The sequence below is a fragment of the Protopterus annectens genome, chromosome 5.part0 (assembly GCF_019279795.1).
Source record: "Protopterus annectens isolate FY-2018-M chromosome 5.part0, PAN1.0, whole genome shotgun sequence".
In the NCBI taxonomy this organism is placed as follows: domain Eukaryota; kingdom Metazoa; phylum Chordata; order Ceratodontiformes; family Protopteridae; genus Protopterus; species Protopterus annectens.
The window spans coordinates 1,925,287,606-1,925,304,627 of record NC_056735.1 but is presented as its reverse complement, the minus strand read 5'-3'; positions in this window follow the sequence as shown (position 1 = coordinate 1,925,304,627).

The window sequence follows — 17,022 nt, the reverse complement described above, 5'->3', positions numbered from 1 at the left end:
TATGTCTGAGTCAGAGAGAGGTATCAGCCCCTGGGTCCCTACAATGTCAGTGTGTGTGCTATGAGTTAACTCTTTGTCAAGGCATGGGCATACTGTGCATGCCTCCTTCTGCCTACAGGTGAAGGCTCAGGATGTTCCTCCTCCGAGTCCCTCTGTGCCTGTGCTGGCCTTGGCAATGGTGGGGGGATGTGTGTCCCTGCGCCATGCTGTTCCTGCTACAGCTGTTTCTGCAGGGTCATATTGTGTAGCATGGCACATACTATGAACATTTGTGTACATGTAGCTGGAGAGTACTGCAAGGCTCCACTGGATAGGTCAAGGCAGTGGAACCCTGACTTGAGCATCCCAAACACATGCTCTACAATGATCCTGGTTTGTGCGTGTGCCTCACTATGGTGTTTTGATTCAGATTTGTGTGCATTTCTGATGGGTGTCATCAGCCACGGCTCCAGGGCATAGCCAGCATCCCTCACTAGATGGCCATATGCGACGTCCCCCCTGACAAACACCTGACACAGCTGTGAGCAATGCCAGATGTGTGAGTCGTGATAGCTTCTAGGGCTGCCAGCACACACATTCATGATAATGCACTGGGCATCACACACGACATGGCAGTTGATGGAAGAGAAGCCCTTGTGGTTTATATAGACCCTGCCCCGCTTACCAGGTGGTGCTTTTATGTGGATGTGCATGTAGTCTATAGCACCAACTACCTCAGGGTATTCTGCTATACAGCAGAAGAGATGCATACATGTGATCAGTGCCTCATGGGCAGTGGTGAATTATATGTGCTCATTGGCATGTTGTGTCATGGCATCCAGGAAATGGTGGAGAACCCTGGATTCTGATGTCTGTGAGACCCCCAGTTGGTCTTTGGAAGGTACCTGTGACTAGTATTCTTAAACCTAAACATACCTTGGTATCCACTGGGATAGGTTCCCTTCTATTAGATCTGTGTGTAAGGCGTGTCCGGCACAGCTCAATGATTTGCTGTAGAATGTCCCTGTCCACCCTACAGCACTCTACTATCTCCAGCTCATGTAGGCCCTGGTAGGTTACCCTGAGTCTATAAAATATTCTCCTCCTTACTGTGGGTCGGTTGTCAGCATTCTCCTTCTCACCACCTTCGGTCTCTAGCACATATTGTTGGAGTAAAGCAGCAGCAGCAGCCACTAACATTTTTAGTTAGTTTTGCCAGTTAGAAATCCCCCATCTGTGTACTCCGGTGGTGTAGAGTTTGTGGGAAATACCAGTCTGTAGGGTGTTTGCATAGTTTATATTAGTGTGCTGAACTGCTGCATGTGTAATTGGCTGATTCTGATACATTCCACCTGCCAGCTATGCTAGTTCTCCTTGATTGCTTTCCTAGTCCTGTTTCCCTTTCCTACTTCCTCCCTATTTAATCCCCAAGGCACGCCGCTCATACCCAGTGCTCAAATGTAAACAGTGCAGCCATTTCCTCTTGTTTCTTTCTTTTTTTTTTTAAATACTTGTGCGTGGCACGCACACCCATTTAGGCTATGTACAAAGTGTTCAGGCACATCTGACACACCCCCTTCCTTAGGTGTGCTTAGCTAAGGGCAATCATGGGCTACAGAGCTCCAATGAGCTTATAGCAAGCATGACACACCCCTTATGAAGTCATTCAGCTCTTACACTTGCATTGTTGCATTGCAGCACCTACACAGTTAGGTAAAAGCTGACACTTTGAAGAAATATGTGATTCAGTATAACTCCCCTCATTTGCATACCCTAGTGTGTAAGTCCTTAGTTACTGCACTTAGATGGACCCTTTCCCCTTGACAACCAGTGCTCCTTTGTATTGTTTACATTATGCATACCACTGACTATATTGGCAAAATGCAGAATTATCTTAAAATTGACTTTTCTCATTTTTTTTTATTTTTGGCATGATCCCATTTGTGCGCTGCTGCCCTAAGCTTAAATGGCCGTGATCGGCCAGAAAAAAAAAAGTTTAATTTTATAAAAAATAAACTATTATTAATGCCAGTGCCCTTATATTTGGCCATTGGCATGTGTGTTTGACTGTAATACATGCTTTCCATGAGCTGTCCTGCCTCCGTTTGCTCAGATATAGAAATGTATTCAGTTACTAACTGAATACATTTCTGCTCTGACACTGTTCCTCCACAGAATCTGGCCAGCTTCGTGGATTGTGATATCACCTCATTTGCATGTTTTTTTACCAGAAAATGAGGGGATTTCCACCCCACATGGCTTTCCTTGCAGGAACAGTGTAGAGCTGCTCATGCACATGAAAACAGCACTTTCCTGGATCGCTCAGAGGCCATTTTATGTGCAGGAGCTCCTACACTGTTTCTGCATGGAATCCAGCCATTTGCGAATCCAGCCGTTTGTGAATCCTAGGGTCCATCTGTGGGAGGTAACCCTTGTTCTCCATAACCATCTGCTTACCTTTTTAAGGCACTACTCATTAGTAGGTACTTACTTCTGCACCAATCTGTGCCTCTGATATGGTAATTGCTGCCACAGCAGCTGAATTGCACTATCTTTAGCCAATGACATGTTACCACAGTGTAATATATAAGGCCTTCATGTAGACCTGGACCTCTTTCTTAACTGTATGATGGACATTACTGAGTTGTGAAGACTACAGCTTCATAGAGGTTAGGTACCATAACTGTCATCTGTAGAGATTTATGCAGTATGTTTACAGTTTTGCCTCATATGTGTGGTCAGTGTTCCATGACATTGTGGTTATCTGGCAATTCACTGGCAAACATTGTCAGTTGAGGTCAGTATTGGAAGATACCCATTTGAGTGTCAGACTTCATACTCCTCAGAATAGGGTTCCTATTAGATGTTTAACAGCTTAGGTTGTCGAATGCCTAATTATCGACACCTAAGGGTTGAAAGATTAAAATCATGAACTGCCACATATGTGAATTCTTTCCTCGGGAAAGAATTCACTTAGCTGTTATCGGAGATTTGCCCTTTTCCCAATGTAGAGCGATCTCGGAGTAGGTATATTTAGTTAGGGGTTATGGGGGGCACAGCCCCCTTCACATCGGGGAGTGTGGTTGGTGAAGCCCTCCACTATGTTTGGGTTCAGAAGTTTATTTTATTTTGTGACAGCCTAGTAAATTCTTTCACAGGGAAAGAATGGCTATTCGCAATTTTAAGGTTTCGATGCTTAGGTGTCAATGTTTAGACATTTGACAACCTAAGCTGTCAAGCATGTAATATAGACCCTTAGAATATGCATGCTAAGGCAATAGCTGTTATTCTATCAACTTACTATCGATGTAGAAGCAAACTGTAAAACATGTCCCAGTCTCTGGACCTTTGTCCCCCCATTAAGTATGGATCTGTCCAGATTCCTTGTGCTAAGGGTTTGGGAGGTATGATAGGTCTGTAGTCACTACTTTTGCATATAGGTGTGTGTGCTACAGGCTGCAGCAGACATAGGGGGGAGTGTGAACACTTTGCTGGACAACAAGCTGTCCATGTAACCATGTCAGCTGTGGCAGGTCTGTTGCTACAGCAGAGCAAGGGTAAGACTACCCTTTGCAGTCCAATTGAGGCATTGACTGCAGCAACTTTTAATGGAGTCACTAGGCATACAACCATACCGGGATTACACATTTTATTTCTGACTGAACATTGTTGATGAACACATTCTTGCTAACAATTTTAACAGTCTGTGACATCTAAACACGTAATTATCTACTCATAATATGGACTGCCTCACCCATTTACCTGTGGTGCCTGTGGAGAGAGAAATTGTGAACATTACATGACTGCTATTGTAATATTTCCTGCTACATACCACTGGATTTGATCCCTGGACTCTGTGTGGTAAAATATACTATATACAGAGCATTTAACAAACTGAGCCACTGCTGAGTACTGACTGACTGATATTTGCCTAGAGCTAACCTGGAACCAAAATATGATCTGGTAGTACTAATACAGTACTATACTGGACTGCAGTGACAGTAGAATGCACATGAAATACAAGTATAGCACAGATAGTAGATAAGCTATATTTCAGTATCATATCTGTGAAGTCAACAAACAATATCAGCTCATGGAGTGGGCTACCTCACCTGCCTCAATGCATACAGCTCTGCTGCAATAGTTACGACAACACAATCCTGATGTACACCATTTCCTTGGTGTTATTAGTATTGTTTCATGTTTTTATATCACTACAGTTGAAATTCATTTATTGCAATACAGCTCTAATTCCATATGTATTGTGCTACAAACTTTATTGTATATACTTTAATGCAGCTATTGATATTGTTTCATGTTTATTTTGCACTACAGTTGGTATTATTCATGTATTGCAATACAGCTCTAATTCCAAATTTACTCCACTACAAACTTTATTGTATGTTCTTTAATGCAGTTATTGGTATTGTTTCATGTTTTTATTACACTACAGATGCCATTTTTCATTTATTGCAATAAATCTCTAATTCCACATTTATTGCACTGCAACGTTTATTGTATATAGTTTAATGCAGTTATTGATAATGTTTCATATTTTTATTGCACTAGAGTTGGCATTATTCATTTATTGCACTACAGCTCTAAGTCCATATTTATTGCACTACAAACTTCTGTATATACTTTATTGCAGTTAATGCTTTACTCTTTTTTGCTTATTTCACTACAATTAGCATAATGCAGCCATACTCACCACACTCACGGTGCAACCTGGCCAAGCGCCTGGCATGTAACTCAACATTGGGAGCCCTGTCAGATGCAGCTGTTGGAAGAGAAGGACACCATTATGCATACCAGTTTTGCAGACATTCAGATTACATATTGGTAAAACAGATGTAAAATTACTTACTTACTTGTGGTGCATTCCCTGCCCTCGCTTCTTGTACCCAGGTGTCCAAGAGTCCCCTCTTTTGCCTTTTCAGGTTGTCATGATGGTGATGACACTGCTCATCTGTGTGGGGGATACCAATAACACTCGATAGTTCTCTGTCCAGCCAGTCCCAGGTCTCTGGCTTACACTCCAAGCCCTGGAATAGAAACCATCCTGCAGCAGCTTGTCATCATGTTTTTTCACGACAAGCCCAACCATGACCCTGGACTACTGAATGCATCACAGCTGTGCCTACACCTTCACCACAACCAGACATATTATACCTTCAGTTGATAGAGCTCCAATATATTCTGCTGTATTCCCATTTCTTGGGCTTAATATAGGCTGTTTTCCCACCCTTACATGTCATTAGACAACATTCAGTAAAGTGCATATTGCTTAGCACCACACAAACCAGCACATCTGAGCTGAGATTCGTGAAAACTGGCAGAACTGTAGTCTTAGCAGAGCTTAACAGTGCACAATCCAGTCAAGTAGAGCCAAGCAGCACACAAACATTGGCAGCCATTACCATGTTTATGCAGTACTTAGCAGGTCTAAGCACAGTTGAGCACAGCTTAGCAGATTGCAGCGGGGCCCTATTTTAAAACTGTCTGCATAATATGTATATCAAAATGAAATACATATTTTCCCTTCCATGTATTCAAACCATGGACCTACTACACATGAAGCCTTAACTCTACACATTTAGCTATGAGGATATTAAAAAATCTGGTATACATTCACATATACTACTGAGCTACCTATAAGCAGTGCTGAGCACCACACGGCAATGAGCAAACACACTTAGACATTCTTAAACACACCATTAAATAAATAATTAATTGCATCCAGTTTCTGTTTTTAGATGTCTGTCAGGTGTTTGCTATCTTATATGTGAGAACAGCTTGGCATTGCTGCAATCTGTGCAGAGCTGCACAAACATGCTTTTTAAAAAAAAATAAAATAAAAATAAAAAAAGGACATTGCAGGGAGTCTCATACTCATTTGCAGCCACAGATAGCACTACACCTCTCCCTGCACTGATTCAATAACCGTGTTCCTCATCTCTCCCTCAGCAACGTGCCATCATTAATATGCATGGCCCACTGCTGAGGGGGAACCATGACCACAAATACAGATACATTCCATGTAGGCTCTAGAGGGCGCCTACATGGATTTTTTCTATGATCACTTCCTTAGTATTGTTCATGATATTCTAAGTTTCTAAAAATATGTTTCCAAGTTCTTTAATGCAATTGATGTGCTATGCTGCCTATATTAAAGGTCTTGAATTAATCACATTATGCAGCATCTACATCATTTTGTGTTTTCTATTTGGATTTATAGAAGCATTGTCATGGTTGATATACTTAACAGTAATCACAATGCCCACATTTAAACATCCATTTGAAACTAACTTGCATTTTTTGTAAGCAAGGTCCCTTCTGTAGTGAAAATAAATAAATTAAACTAGAACCTTCATTCACTTTATGCACTGTGGATAGGAAATGTGTTGATATATTCCAATTTGTTTGAGCAATGCCAAAATTTGCTTAAAGCATGAACATTTCATTAAACAGTTTACCTGTTTGTGTACCAATCTTAGATCTCACCATAGTATTATTAAATTGATGTGGCTGATGGATTGACTTCCCTCTCAGTGTTACTTCTTGAATCTTCATATGAGCTAGTGCTTTTGAATACTTTTCTCTTCATAAACCATTTGAGGAAGCATTCACTTCCATAGCTGAACACACCATCTACTTACATACACTGTTTATCCTTTAATGTTTCCATTATTGCACTGTGAATGCATGTTTTCATGACTGAAATAAATGTGGCTCGAACATATTTCATATAAACCTTATTTTGATTTTCCATCCTATTTGTATAAAAATAAATTGAAAAAATATAGATTTAGAATTGTAATGAAAGGTATGTTTAAAAAAATCTGATGCTTATTTCAAATATAACAAAAATTGAAGACTGCCTGTTCATTATGACAGATATCTGGTGTGAAATCTACAAATTTTGTCACTCAATCTCAGGAATATTTACAGTAAACGAAATTATAAATATTTTTCTTCTCACAGTAAACCATAAATATAGTAATGAATGTATTGCCAAGCCCACGTCTTCACCATTACTACACCAGTACTTTGTAAAAAATCATATTACGCTCTGTAAATTTGTCTGACAAAATACCATTTAAAATTTCATTAATCTAATTTCACTTGGAGAAAATATGTGAAATCAAATAACTGATTTCACACAGACTCAGTACTTAAATCATTAGGAATCATACAATATAGTACTTTTGTATCCACTTTAGCAAAAATGTCATGATGAAAAATCATCAAATCTTTTATTTTATCAGTAAAAACAAACAAGTTTCTAATGTAAAATGAACTAAGTTGTACAGATTTGTTGATTTGCTTTTCCACATTAGTTGCCATTGTTTCAGTTTTAGAACCACTGCTAGCTACAGTGGCTGTCAGAAGAAGATTAATTAAATACTTATGAGTTTTTAACAGCCCAAAAGTCTGTTTACTATTGGATTTTGTAAGTTAAAATGTTAAGCTCAATGTGCATTAATTAAGCATTCAACAAACCACTACCCAATCACAACCAATAAATCTAAAAGGCTTTTTCACATTTGCCCATATCAGGAGTGTTCAGGCGAGATAGTTATACAGAATGCAAATCATTTTCTTTCTGTAAATGTTAATGTTTAAAATTGTTATGACTCCTTTATGCCAGCTGTAGTAATCCAGATAGAAGCATTAGATAATGTTCCCAAAATGTTCCTTTGGCTATATGCTAAATTATGACATTTCTGGATTAGTGCCTTAGACTCTTTGGCATAGCTCCTGACACAGTAGAGAATATGCTACATGACCCACTCCAGGACAAGCTCACTGGTTCAAGTCCTGCTGGTTGGAGAGTCAGCCAAAGACAGACCTCAGCATTTAAGTGACAACAGCCAGAACTATTGACAATCTTGAAGTTATAGTGCTGTTGGACAAAGTCCATTGTTACAGTTTTAGATTACAATCCTTTTGTCTGTAGAGCTACAGTAAATTGATGTGTTCATTTACTAATGTCATATGTTTATTTAACAAATAGTATTTTATTGTTGTAAGCACACATTCTAATGGGAAGGCATTCCCATTCAGTGTATGAATAATGTCTTTTAGCATATTTGAGTTTTCAATGAATATACCATACTGGATACTCATCCCATCTGTAACCTGAAGCAATGGCACCTATGACTACTTCAGTGGCATCTGTGTGTTCCATGTACCAAGAGGTGTACACAAATATCTTCTGCAATTAAGTTGTTTTCTGAACACAGCACATCTTGTAATAGATAAAAGACTTGTTCTGCTTGAAATGTCCATTTAACTTCCAAGAAAGCTTTATCCTTGTTCACAATATTCAGGTGAAGGCAATGGTGGCAAAATTAGGAACAGATTTACAATTCCTAAACAGGTAAAACTTTCCAGTTTGCGATGCCCCTGCACTGTCCCAGTAATCAAGGAGCCTCCATCCTCACCACTAACACCAGTGAGGGATGTGCACATTGGGAGGATGACAAATACATTCACAGTAAAGTACAATTTCCCTTAAGAGAACACAGATATCACAGTCAGTATGTGGCTGGTTTCTCTCTCTCTATCCAAATCCCCAATATGATTCCCCACTGGTACAGCTATAGGGGTATGATCTCAGCTGAGTGGACAAGCCAAAACCTCCAGCACCCTCTCTGTCCAGCCAGTGCTTTGTGTCCCTGCACAAGTAGCACACACACACACACGCACACACACGCACACACACACACACACACACACACACACACACACACACACACACACACACACACACACACACACACACATACACTTTGAGATTTGATTTATATACAAGCACACAAACACTCCTGTGGAAGGCTGGCACAGATTCACTAGCCATGCCCCCTTCTGCCCAGACTATACGGTAGTACCGGATGCCACCAACCACTACTTATCAACTACTATGAGGCCCTTCCCAAAGGTTGACCAGTTCTACTGTGTAATGTTACTATTATCCAAAAGGTGTGTGTCCAAGACATTAAGGCAATTTAAGAGTAGCCTGTACAGTGTCACCAAATACATATGCAAGTCCTCTAAGACTTTGAATATCTCTGAACAAAGAAGTCACAATTAAAAGGTTTAAATATATTTTAATAATAAATAATAAAAGCACAAGACAGTACTCAATAACTCACCATAACTTTCTTGGGTGGCGTAAGCCAAGGAACCTTGTTGGCTAGCCTTACGTAGGCCCTCAGGGCTGATAACCTAGCACTTACCTATGAACCTATGAACACAGTGACACCAGAGTTCAGAATCACAGGAAATACTTTAAAACAATATTGCAGGACAGTCTCAAATAAATAAAGAAAAAATCTAAACTAATCTTACTATATTCTTATCTATCTCTAAGAGAAATACTAGACCTAAATCTTACTTAAAGAGCCTGGAAAATGCAAGTGCTGAATGGGTGTTTACAGGTCCAAAGACATGATACAAAATGCACAGACTCTCTCTCTGAGATAGTTTTTAAATCACCATCAAACATTTCTGCTGGGTTACCTCTGATTACATCATTCTTTATCACCTATGTGTCAAAAATACTTATCTCTCAGATATTTGCCTGGAACTGGAAGTAGTAAAACAGTTAAATAGTTTTACCTTTGAAACCTATAATTATTTCTGTTTCCAGACAATAGAAAGAATTTCTAGCTGCAGACATTCTGTCTCCTAGCTGAGATAAACACCATCATAAACAATTCACTTATTTTCTTAGAGTTTGCAAGTTAACTCTGTTCTTTTCCAGTAGGGTACATTGTGGTTACATTCTTGAAGCTCAGCACATAAATTACAGTTTAATATACACGCATAGCATATGGTTTTCTTACATTTGCAAGACAAGCATACAAACCATATTACTATTCACAAATAACATATAATTATTTACAAAATTACAGCTAGCTGGGCTGGCTGACTTCACACAGTTGATTGATTCAAACAGTATTTTTTTCCTTTTCAATATGACACTGCTAAACATATTAAGTGTGCAGCCATAGTAAATGAAGGGGCTACTAGATTCTGGTTTTATGATTACCCTTGTAAAAGGGCAGTCCATTTGTAGGAAAAATGCTCCATCCCAAAAATCTGTAATGGATATCTGTAGACACTCATATAGCTTTTTGAATGATGTTGCACCCCGTTGCTGTATCCCTTATCTTACACACCACATGTGAATTATGCATTTTCTAGTCCAGTGGTATCACAAATGTACTCAAAGGATCTCATTCTCTTTTACAAAATACTAGAACATGTTGGAGGGATAGGTTTGTATCACAGAGAATACCATTTCTATGGAAACACGTTTCATTCCACATAAAACAAAGTACTTGTCTTACACTAGTCAAATGTAATTTGGATGATGGATGGGTAACCACAAATTCAAGCATGGTTTAGCACCACTGTCCCTCAAGAAAAGGGGAAACATGCAAATGTCCCAGCATATTACTGATCAGCCTTCTCTGAGAATTTAGTATGTAAAACTTAAGGGCTAAAATCAACCATGGGGATATAAGTCTAAGCTTCTTAAGATGATCACAGATCCGTAATCTAGTAGGCAGCTTTGAACTTTTGACCCTATATGAGAATTGGGAAATATGTTCTAATACAAAGAATTATGCAGGCAATGGGAAAGGGAATACATTTTGGTTAAACTTAGCCAGCCTATCTCCATCCCATCTTTCAAAGTAGTAAGAGCAGGGTCACCCAAACTAATGAATATTCATAATGGCCTGAAAGAGACCAGAGCTTATGACAGAAGAGCCTGCAGCACTTAGAATATGAATACGTATACAGGATGTGGAGAAACAACCAACCAACCCAGAATCTAAATAGTTACACACAAAATGGAGGTCCTCCAGGGGATGGCTACTAGTCCATTGAGATACCCCAGACATAGTACATAAAGAAGCACAATTTTAAACACTGGGAGACCCGAGAAAGAACTTGGGGGGATAGAAAACCTCATAGGCAAATAAAGGCACAGAAAGGAGGGAATTCACCCTGAACACACAAATCATTAAAACAATGAGGAGCATAGAAAAGAAAGGGAACCCCTAAAGAGAAACTAATACAAAAAAGAGGGTTACTTTGAACATATAAATTATAAAAGAACTGAGAAAGATAGAAAGTGGTATATATCTCCAACTTCAAATGAGACATAAAAGTCAAGTGAGTGTGATATTGGCCACTGATGTGATTTACCAATTTCAGAAGAAAATGGGGTACTGAAACACCTCTACCAGATTTACTGGGTGAAGAAGCTGAGCATTGTACTTCAGGAGGAACCCCAAGAGAGGATGGCCTTGAATTACTTTAGCTGCAAGTAAGCCAGCTCAATCTGAAACAGGTCCATGTGACAATAGGACACTGTATTGGACCAGAGAGGTCATATACAGTGTTGTGGGAAAAGAATCTTCCATGATTAACAATACGTTCCTTCCCGATTTTGAATTTTAGAATGATATGATTAATCAGTTAACTAATAAAAGGATGAAATTGCATGTCAGTTATTAAAACAAACTTCTTTAAGAGCTTGGTAATGAACATATTACACAGCCATGTGCTAGGCAGCAGTTTGAATATAGACAAAACCAAAGGCTAGATTCTGAGTAAATTTTATTGGCCAAGCAATTTATCAAAATTGAAAGGTTTAGACCCAGAATGTCTGACTATAGTTTATAATGTATGTTTTATCACCACTCTCATACACATGCAAATAACAGAAATTCCTGTTGAAAAGACTTCAGTGGATATTGTGAAATGTCTACCAAAATTCATTTTTGGATTTCAGCACATATACATAATTTTAGGTTAGGCTACTAAATTCTCACAGGTGAAACCATGTAGAAAAGTGAATTACAGACATAGCAGATGCATTTTGTTTTACTATTTTCTATGGTGGAGATACCAAAAGAAGTACTTACAATCTGTTTATGCTGAAGATCATGCATCCTCTCTGTCAATGTTTTAAAATGAAGCAGTTTAGAATCACCATATTTCATGCCCTGACTAACATATTAGTGGATAACTTTAACAGGACTGTAATTTCAACTCCTAACAAAGACATTAAAGAAAATAGAAAAAATCAGGATCAGCTTCTGCCATATCTCATGTTTACCATTCAAGAGGTACACAGCCTTTGACAAGGATTGGCCTTTTGAGCTCCTAAGTGGTCAGCATCCTAGGGGATTACTAGACATTGCCGAAGAGGAGTAGGAAGAAGAACAAATGCCTTTCAAGATCATATTTGAGAATTACATCAATCTGCAGGAAAAGTTAAAGGTGACAATGTCCATCATTTATAAACAAATGGAAAGAGCCTAAGCTAATCAACAGAGAATATACAATAGAAAGGACAGAATCAGAACATTTCAAGTCAGGGAACTTATTTTAGTTCTAGTTCCCTTGGACAAAAATGAATACATAGCCATGCTGCAAGAATCCTTTGAAATCACAGCCTGAGTGACTTTTAAAGTGAAGCAACCTTGAAAGTGATGCATCAAGCAAATATATTACATAAATATTTTAAAGCAGTGTTTGTCAAACTTTTCTGATTGTGGCCCACTTGGACAAAGCACACAAATTAGTAGCACACTAGCCCCTTCCATTAATCACATGATTTAAAGATAAGTTATATTGCGAATGAAAATTGGAAGCTGGGATATGCTGTCAATAATACTAAGAAGTGACGTAATTGTAAAGTATATGATTATTTATTCATGGAATTAAGTGGGTACATATAAAAAAGAACAAAACATACTACATAAATTAATGTGAAGACCAGCCTTCTTTACTTTCAGAAACCACTAAAGGGACATCTGGTTCAAAGCTGGAGAGTTTTAGCCTCATATCCGGCTCCACATTTAGCCGATTTCTGTTCTTTGTTTTCAAACTAACAAGTGTTGAAAAACCAACTTTGCAGTTATAAGTTGAGGGAAATAGCAATAAGTACTTCAGTGCTGTGTAACTGAGTCCAGGATGTTCCGACTGCACGTGGAACCAAAAGCCCATCAAATTCTTTTGACTAAAGACAAACTTCAAACATATCTGTGAGGATAGTTCAACAAGATTGTCCATCTGTTTTGATGAAAGCTTCCCTTGATGTTTTTTATGTATTCCATGCATGTAAAAGGAGTCCTGATCCACTCAAATCCTGTTTCTGATTCTGGGACATATTTTTTGAACTGGTTGCAAAGTCCTGTTCTTTGAAGTCTTTCATGATTATCTCAGGAATTTTTTAAGCAGACATCATCAAGAAAGCATTCAGCATAGTAAAACTTTCAAAGTCTTATTTTCTAGATGTTTCTGTCATAGTTCCATTTTTGTACATATTGCTCTTACTTTATCTTGAACATTAAATATGATGACATCTTTTCCTTGCAAAGTAAGGTTCAAACCATTCAAGATGCTAAAAATATCAGTTTGTATGCCACTTGAGCAAGCCAGGAAAAATTATGCATGTGACCGGAAAGGTGAAACACTGGACATTCACTATCATGGAAGTAGATTTTGATCTTGTCTCGCAATTCAAAGAAATGCATAAGGACTTTTCCCACACGAAAGCCAGCGAACTTCAGTATAAAATAAAAGTTGTGTGTGTTTGGTACCCATTTCATCACATAATATTTTAAAAATATGTGCATTCATAGGGCGACCTTTGATGTGGTTTATATTTTTTACTACTTCTTTGATAACTGTTTTAAGACCATTTGGCATATTCATAGTAACAATAACAAATTGTTCAGAATGAATGCTACAGTGTGTTACTGTTACCAATGGTGCAACAGATTTAACACATGCAGCCAGGCCCTTCCTTTCACCAGTCATTGCCACAGGGACATCAATGCAAACACCAACACATTGTGTCCAATCCACTTTACTACTTTTCACAAAATAATTTAATGCTTTGAAAATATCTGCTCCTGTAGTCCTACCAGGCAGGGTTTGGCAGAAAAAAAAAAGTCATTGTGTACATTTCCTAAATATTCATATCTGCCATATGCAAGGAGAAAAACTTTGCCAACTAAATCATTAGACTCATCAAGTTGAATTAAAAAGTACATACTCTGATGTAATCGTGATAACAGCTGACATTTCACATTGTCAGCCATGCATGTTATTCGACATTTAATTGTATCATTAGAAAAGGGTACTTTCAAGATAGCATTCTTTGCCTTTCCCCAAGCATAATCTTTGCCATTACTTTTTCAGCAGGTTTTATCAAGTTTTCTGCTACAGAATGATCTTTCAAGCACCTAGCCACTAGTAGCAATACTCTGTATGAAACCTCTGTAGCGTTGGCATTTTCTCCACCAGCAGCAATGAAATGCATTAACCTCTTATAGCGGTTAAGCTCTTTGCACTTATTCTGAAAAAATTGCAGTGGCTTTCCAATGCATTCCTTGTGTTCAGCTTCAAAATGTCGCTTTAATTTGGAGAATTTCATTAGCTCATTGGAAAGAGTTTCATAACACAAAACCAGTGTTGGCTGGGATCAACACCTCTCCAAGACAATCCCAATTTTAAAAAAATTACTGTTGTGCTTTCTATTTACTTTTTTGCTGTTCTTTCCAACTGTTGTTTTATTATCTTGTTCATTACTGTTCATTGCAACCCTTGTTGAGAATATTTTCACAGTCATCATTTTTGCAAACAGGATAATCATTTACATTTTGCACATTTTTGTCTTGACTGTTTATATTTATTGTATCCTGACTATTTTGAACGTCTAAATTGACTGTTCCTTGCTTCCCCACTATTTTGAATATTTTTTTCTCTATTCTCTCCTTCACATCTTTCACCAGGTTTGTGCTTCAGACTACCAGTCATTCCATAATATTATCTCTAAGAAAAAGTTTATTTAAATTTAATAGTGATACTGATAGTTAAATAAGTAAAATTTAAGAAACCACATTTTATTATTACACTTACAGGGAATACTAATACATGTGCAATTTCAATCCTAGTACCCCTTCATTAGTTTGGGTCTATATTATAAGAATGAAGTTTTAAATATTCGAACACCATATGGGCAACACCAAATGGTCAAATATTTAAAACTTCACAAGTGTGAACAGAGATCGCCGTAGGGAATTCTTCCCTTTACTTCAACGTAGTGCAATCTTGGAGTTGGTATATTTAAATAGCGGGGTTTCACGGGACTTGCCTACTGCTCAGAGCGATCAGGTAGGTTTTTCTTTTATTTTTGCATTTTTTATTTTGGTTTCGATGTTTTACAACTTTGCTTATATGATGTCACCCATATGGTGTTCAAAGTTGTAAAACTTCATTCTTATAATACAGACCCATTAGTTTGTGTTGTGTATGCACAATTACTAAAATGAATCAATAAATTATATTGCCCAGCTGTCACTTCAGCAGTCTGACCATGTATGCACAAGCACTTACCTGATACATGAATGAATTACTTCCCCAAGCAACATCTTCATTACTATCTCCAGGAATACATAAGCACCAAAATGAAACATTTCCCAAAACTCTGACACACGAATGAATAATTTTCTCTGATATTTCCTTCATTAGTTTGTATTGTTTATGCACAAGGGATAAAATGACACAATAAATTATTTTGCTAAGTGGTCAATTCAGCAATGTGACCATGTATATACAAGCACTTCCCTGATGCATGAAAACACTTGCCCAACTGACCACTCCAATAATATATGCACAAGCATTAAAATGGAACATTCACCCAAGTGATCCCTTCAGTAAAATATTGAGGTATGCAAAAGCATCAAAATGAAATGTTTGCACAAGCGATCCCTTCAACAACATATGTACAATCACTAAAATTAAACATTCACCAAAGTGACCCCTTTCAGTAAAATGGCGAGATATGCACAGGCACTAATGTTTGCCAAGTGACCCTTTCAATAAGGGTGGGAGGTTGGTGTGAGGGTTAAGGTGTTTGCCGTCCAGACATGAGGTGCAGAGTTTGATTCCCAAAGGGGGTAACTGGCTAGGCTCAAAATGCCCAGCAAGGGCACTTAGCCTAATACTAACCATTGAATAACATATGTACAATCACCAAAATGAAACATTCACCCAAATGAACCCTTCAATAAAATGGTGAGGTATGCACAAGCACTAAAATGAAATGTTTGCCCAAGTGACACATACCTAACACACCTGCAGTCTCAGTGAAGTTCAAAGATTCACTAACTTCAAATAAAAGACTATCCACACATGGCACAGCACAGACAGAATTGGTATTTTTAGGGTTTCTGCTTCAATTTCTGGCATGCTGCTGAATTTGTGCTAATTGGTTATTAACACATCTGCACACCAGACAAAGACAAAGCCCTTTATTTTTTAAAAAAATCGGACAGTGAAGAGGACAGATATATTTATTATTAAGTCACAAGAACCACTAGGAAATCCACATGGCCCAGCAGTGGGCAGCGGACTGCACTTTGAAAAAAGGGTGTTTTAAAGCATGAAGTGAGGTACAAATCATCACAGTGAATCTAGTCACAGTGTTTATGGACGATGAAATGGAAATAAGGCTGGTTTTCATGGCTGAAGTAACAATAGACGGCACTATTTTCAAACCCGAAAAATAAGTAGTACAGGAGTTTTTACTCCAAAATATAGAAATATTTTTTTTTTTTTGGAATTGCACAGCAGGAATAAAATTGTTAAATATCACATAGATAATGAGAGAGAAAGTCAACATAAAATATATATGATTCCACAATCCAAAGAGCAGGTAGTCAGAGAAGAAGTAAGTCAAATGTAAGTGGAGAAAACATCTGACAATGAGTGTAATAGCCCAGTAATCCTAGTCCCAAAGCTAAATGGAACAACCTGGTTCTGACAAGATTTCATTAAATGTGATAGCACCTTCAAAGTTGAGAGGTACTCAGTGACTGAGATAAAATCGGTAAGGGAAGTCCTGGTTCCTTACCAGCATGAGTCTAACAAAAGTGTATTGGCAGTACCCCCTTTGTAATGATACAAAGGAGAAGGCTTCCTGCTCCACTGATGGTGGGCTATGCCAGT